This window comes from Danio rerio, chromosome 7 (assembly GCF_049306965.1).
Source record: "Danio rerio strain Tuebingen ecotype United States chromosome 7, GRCz12tu, whole genome shotgun sequence".
Taxonomy (NCBI): Eukaryota; Metazoa; Chordata; class Actinopteri; order Cypriniformes; family Danionidae; genus Danio; species Danio rerio.
In genome coordinates this window covers 22,695,817-22,702,048 of record NC_133182.1, presented here as the reverse complement: position 1 = coordinate 22,702,048, position 6,232 = coordinate 22,695,817, and the positions used below count along the sequence as shown (strand labels likewise).

Below are 6,232 nucleotides of genomic sequence, written 5' to 3'. Positions count from 1 at the left end.
ACCTTTTTGCAGTTATTCACCTCAATTTTCTATTAAATTATTAGATCTAAATACTGTATTTTGAATTAAAACCAAATGGGAGGAAGAGTTGGTTATTGATATTGATGAGGAAACATGGGATGATGGTCTAAAGCTAAGAAAATATCTGTTTGTACACGTACAAGGGAATACAATATAACATAATACACAGTCTCTATATCGCTGCTAACCGCAGACATCTAGTTAACACTTCTAATTCACCTACATGTGTTCAAAATGTAAAACTGATGCAGGTACTTATGCGGTTATCACAATCGGAGGTTCTGGTCCTTAGTGCTGGGGGAAATGGAAAAGATCTTTAACATGCCGTTTGATTTTGACCCAGTTTCATTGATTTTGGGTATACCTAATGGACGCAGTTTTTCATCAGTTAATAAGAAATTGTATAACATATTAACCTTAGCCGCCAGAAAAAAAAATATTTAGCTTAATTGGGTTAGTGATAAATCTCCATCACTTAAAGGTTGGCACAAGATATTTTTAAAGTTAATTCTTCTGGAACATCTCACCCATGTTTAACACACAAACATTTTTTTTTCAAAGTTTGGACTCCATATTTTGATTATGTGGAACCTGGTCTTTGCTCCATTGTGCTAAAAGGAATATAGGTAACTGTATTGTTATCTGAAAAATTAAGAAAAAAAATCCAGGTTGCCTTAAAATTTTAAGCTGAATCAAATTATCCTTGTGAGTCTATTGAATTTATATTATGTTAAACTGACTTAAAACAGCTTGCATAATTTATTAAGTTAATGAATGAATTAGCCTATTCATTACTTGATAGTATTTTAAAGGGATGAAAGAAAATTTAAAGGGATGGTTCACCACGTTTTTTTTTTTTTTTTTGCTCATCCTCCACTTGTTCCAAATCTGTTTCTTTTTTTCTGGTGAACACAAAAGAAGACATTTCAAGATATTTTGCTGTATTTGTTTTTCCCATGGATGTAAGCGGTTAAAGGTTTTCAGCTTTCTTTAAAATATCTTCTTTCGTGTTCAACAGAAGAAAGAACCCATTACTGTATATATTTGAGGTTAAGAAACTAGTAAGCAAATCTTTGGGTTAACTATTCCTTTAATATGCATGCGTCTCTTTATAATATAATATAATATAATATAATATAATATAATATAATATAATATAATATAATATAATATAATATAATATAATATAATATAATATTGTTAGCATTTTTACAGTGTACTGAATAACTTTATCTAAAAGAATGTACTGGTCAGAAATGTAATCAAAACTAAATTTATATCTCAAAGACAGTTTACCACAGAAGTCACAGCAGAATAGTTATGTTACTATTGAAATAAGTAAGTAGTAGTATCTAATAATAAGAACCAGTATCTAATGAATAAAGACTTATATATAATATAAACAGTATATAATGAAAAAATAACAATCCCTACAGTCTCAGGTCATTATAAGGAAGCGACTTTGCTCGAAGTACTAATTTCTTTAAAGTGCAATATAGTCATGTTGGTGACTAATACGTATCTTTAAGAAACCAACATTGATTATTTACGAGCTAATAAATAAGTTATATAGACCCTTTAGATAAAGTTGACTACTACATTGACAACTCTTGTATTTCTAAGTGCTATTGAATAACTGCCATTATATAATATATAAAGAGTGGTACATAATGAACTAGTAACCAACAGATTTAAACAATAGTCATGGAACGTGTGAACGCCCTAGGATGTTGGCTGAATTGAAGTCTCTTATTGATGTGTGAGAATTGACAGCTCAAAAAGACTTTGAATGAATGAGAGGGTGCAAAATGTAGGATGGGGGTAAAAGCATGACAGCTGAAGACAGCAGATGTTTGAGGTGTTGTGTCAAACAGCCACTGTTTTTTAAAGGCAGTGATCCTCAATAGTGAATTTTTTTTTTCATAATTTGTTTAAAATAGGAATTAATTGTTTAATATAAAACAGAAATTAATAGTTTTAATAATCTAACAATTATTTCAAAAGGTCAGTAAAGACATTTTTATTATAATGTTACAAAAGGCTGCTATTTTAAATGCTGTTCATATCAACTTAATTTAGTTTAATTTTCAGGATTAATTAAATCAATGAATTATGAAAAACGTTAATCAAGAACCAAATCAGCAAATTATAATAATGGGGAAAACGTCATGCCTGTAGTGACATTTTACCACCAACAGAGGGAAATGTAGCTCCATAAAGATCATACGTCTGTCATTGCAAGGTTTTGAATAGGATTGGAGTCTGTCAAGCCTACAAAAAGCCTAACCTGAAGGTGAATAAACCTCAAATAAAACTTTAATTGCATCTTTTTATCCACAGAAGAGTAGTTTTGAGTGCATTTATAAATTAAAAAGCTGAAGTATATGGTCCAGTGGTTCTGCAATTAACTGTAGCTGTGAATGTTTGTCTTTTAAAATTTTTAATTGCTCTAGCAATTGCAATTTTTATGCAATGTGGGCTTATTAATTAACTTTAAAATAATAACCCTTTAACACTCTCTCTCTCGAGAAGCATAACATTTTACAACTTTTTATTTCACATGCAGCAATGTGATGCCTCACCCCATTTAACTTAACGTCTGAACCGGTAACTATACAGAATCATAAATGAAATCAGTCATGCCATAGAAACTACTGAAAATATAATGTTTGGGCTGTGGATAGACAGCTTGTGGGTTTTGGGGGATAGTTCACTCAAAAATGATTTCTTGGGTTGTTTCAAACCCTATGAACGTCTTTTGTCTGTTTTTACTGTTATCTCTAATTAAAAATATATTTTTGAAGAATGTTAGTAATGATTGATTTCCAATCCCTTTGTGAACAATTCAAACAACAAAAAATAAGATACAGAATCTTGGTGTGATTTTGGAGTCAGATCTGAGTTTCAGTAGTCATGCCAAAGCAGTAAGTAAATCAACATAATCTCAAAAACATTACAAGAATTAGATGCTTTGTTTCTACTGAGGACTTAAGAGAAACTTGTTCATGCTTTTATCAGCAGGAGGGTGGATTACTGTAGTCCTTACAGGCCTTCCTAAAAACACAGTCAGACAGTTGCAGCTCATTGAACGCTGTGGCCAGGATTCTGACCAGAACCAGAAAATCAGAGCACATCACACCTTTCCTCAGGTCTTTACACTGGCTCCCAGTCATTCAGAATAGATTTTAAAGTATATAACTGGTCTATAAATCATTAAATGACCTCAGAACATTACAGATATGCTCACTGAATCCAAACCTAACAGATCACTCAGATCTTTAGGATCATATAAACTGGAGATTCCAAAAGTTAAGTCAAAGCAGGGTGAATCTTCCTTCAGCTGTGCAACCTGCAGCTGGAATCAGTTTACAGAAATGATCAGATTTGCTCCAACAAAAGGCACATTCTAATCAAGACAGAAAACCCATCTGTTTAGCTGTGTCTTAAACTAAATGAGCACTGTGCTATGCTCCACAGATGGCACTATTATGTATATTTTTTTTTCATTATTTTATAACCGGTTTTGACACATTTTAATAAGTTTTTAATAATTTTTATTTCTTTTAATCATTTTTTTGTTTCTTTTATTCATGTTGTAAAGCACATTGAATTACCATTGTGTATAAAATGTGCTATATAAACTTTCCTTGCCTTTAAAAATCACGTTCCCGATAAATTTTATAGTAAAATCTTTTATGTAAAATCTTTCTCCACAGTCATTCTTTCAAATGGCATGTATTATAATATTACGATAAACAGAATTATTTTTTTTTTATTTCAAGTGTAACCCCGCTGGTCCTACACCCCCCAATGCTGGTATCGCACTGGCGACCTTCTGCATGGGAGTTGGTTGCTCTATCAAGGCACTTACTAGCTGGCCTCCGTTACACAAGAAACATAAAAAACTGAAGGAATGACAATTTTTTTTTTGTTTTTTTTGTAAAAAACATTACAAGAATTAGATGCTTTGTTTCTACTGAGGACTTAAGAGAAACTTGTTCATGCTTTTATCAGCAGCAGGGTGGATTACTGTAGTTCTTACAGGCCTTCCTAAAAACACAGTCAGACAGTTGCAGCTCATTGAACGCTGTGGCCAGGATTCTGACCAGAACCAGAAAATCAGAGCACATCACACCTTTCCTCAGGTCTTTACACTGGCTCCCAGTCATTCAGAATAGATTTTAAAGTATATAACTGGTCTATAAATTATTAAATGACCTCAGAACATTACAGGTATGCTCACTGAATCCAAACCTAACAGATCACTCAGATCTTTAGGATCATATAAACTGGAGATTCCAAAAGTTAAGTCAAAGCAGGGTGAATCTTCCTTCAGCTACTGTGCAACCTGCAGCTGGAATCAGTTTACAGAAATGATCAGATTTGCTCCAACAAAAGGCACATTCTAATCAAGACAGAAAACCCATCTGTTTAGCTGTGTCTTAAACCAAATGAGCGCTGTGCTATGCTCCACAGATTGCACTATTATGTTTTTATTTTTTTTTTCATTCTTTTATAACCTGTTTTGACACATTTGAATAAGTTTTTAATAATTTTTATTTCTTTTAATCATTTTTTTGTTTCTTTTATTCATGTTGTAAAGCACATTGAATTACCATTGTGTATAAAATGTGCTATATAAACTTTCCTTGCTTTTAAAAATCACGTAAAATCTTTCTCCACAGTCATTCTTTCAAATGGCATGTATTATAATATTACGATAAACAGAATTTAATGTTTTTATTTCAAGTGTAACCCCGCTGGTCCTACACCCCCCAATGCTGGTATCGCACTGGCGACCTTCTGCATGGGAGTTGGTTGCTCTACCAAGGCACTTACTAGCTGGCCTCCGTTACACAAGAAACATAAAAAACTGAAGGAATGACAATTTATTTTTGTGAGAATCATAAGTAACTGATAAAATATTAGGTGTTTTCTGTTTATAAGTAAATATTTGGGGGCAGCTGTAAATAACATGGGGCTAAATTCTCTTTACGGTAAGCAGCACATTATTATTCAATTGTAAAAGTCATGTTTTGTCTTCCAGTAATATATATATATGCGTTACGGTTCAACACACTGTACATTTCTGATTTTAAGTGCATCAAAAAGCAAGCACATGCAGTCACACTTGGCGTGAAGTTACCTTCGTATTATTTTATATTACAGACCTGACAGCACGTGTGCACTGGTCTGCCTTTGCACATCTCCTCCAGTAGGTGTCAGACCTGATTAGAAAAACTTTTGAAGCCATTTTTGAAGAGCTTGACCTTTGCTCTGGTTTCTCGATATAATACCAGATCTTTTTAAACAGCTTACTGTACATTGTGTACAATCCTGTATGTGCTCTTTTCCCAATGTCAGCATTGTTATGATTCTGATAACTAACAAAGCTCAGCAAAGATTTTCAGATGTTATCCAAATACACAACCATTCAAAAGTCTGGGGGTCAGCAAATGTTCTGTTTTTTAGTCAGAGTATAAGTTGTTTAAAAGTGGCCATTCACAAGTGAACATTCAAATGTGAAAAATATTGCGTAATAAACTTTCGAATAAATTTGTCATCACGTTTAAGCAAATAAATGAAAAGGTAATAAGTAAATTACACCAAATAATTTTCATAACAAGACATTTGTTCAGGTATTTCAGACTAAACAATAGACCTACAACATCTGAGTCAGTGTTATTGAAATGAATCATCTCCATATCAAATCATACTTTATGACCTCTCAGGACAAAATCACAAGATTTTCTGCTGTGCGTCAAAGACTTTGTTTTATAGACATGTTTCCGTCAATATGCTCATTTCTTATTTTATAAAGGTGTTTTTTTTTCTATCAACTGCCTATGTTTTTATGCATTTCCATCCATCAGTTTAAAAATGTAATAGCTTAACATATATAAAAGACATTGCCGGAAACAGCTCGCAGTAGAATTTTATTTTAAATAAATCTATCATTAAAAGTAATACAAACAAAAACAATTTCAGAATGATCATAAGATATTGAAGGGTGAAGTACTGACTGATAAACATTCAGATTTGCCATCACATGAATAAATAATTTAAAATATTAAAACAGGACAATGTTATTTGAATATTAGTGCTTTTATTGTATTTTTAATCAATTTACTTGCATCAAGCAAAAAAACATATAAGGAGAATGCTGAAACTAATAAAAATGGGTAAGGAACTGTCCAACGCATTGGAAGAA

The 6,232-nt window shown here is 32.3% G+C and overlaps 1 long non-coding RNA gene across 1 annotated transcript; it reads right to left on the bottom strand.

The window, feature by feature from the left end:
• Nucleotides 1–2,901: 2,901 nt before the first annotated feature.
• LOC141375356 (uncharacterized) lies at nucleotides 2,902–4,553 on the bottom strand. Its single transcript, XR_012383269.1, has 2 exons — nucleotides 4,370–4,553; nucleotides 2,902–3,370 (listed from the first exon to the last, which is right to left on the bottom strand). It is a non-coding gene; the product is annotated as an uncharacterized lncRNA (long non-coding RNA).
• Nucleotides 4,554–6,232: the final 1,679 nt, after the last annotated feature.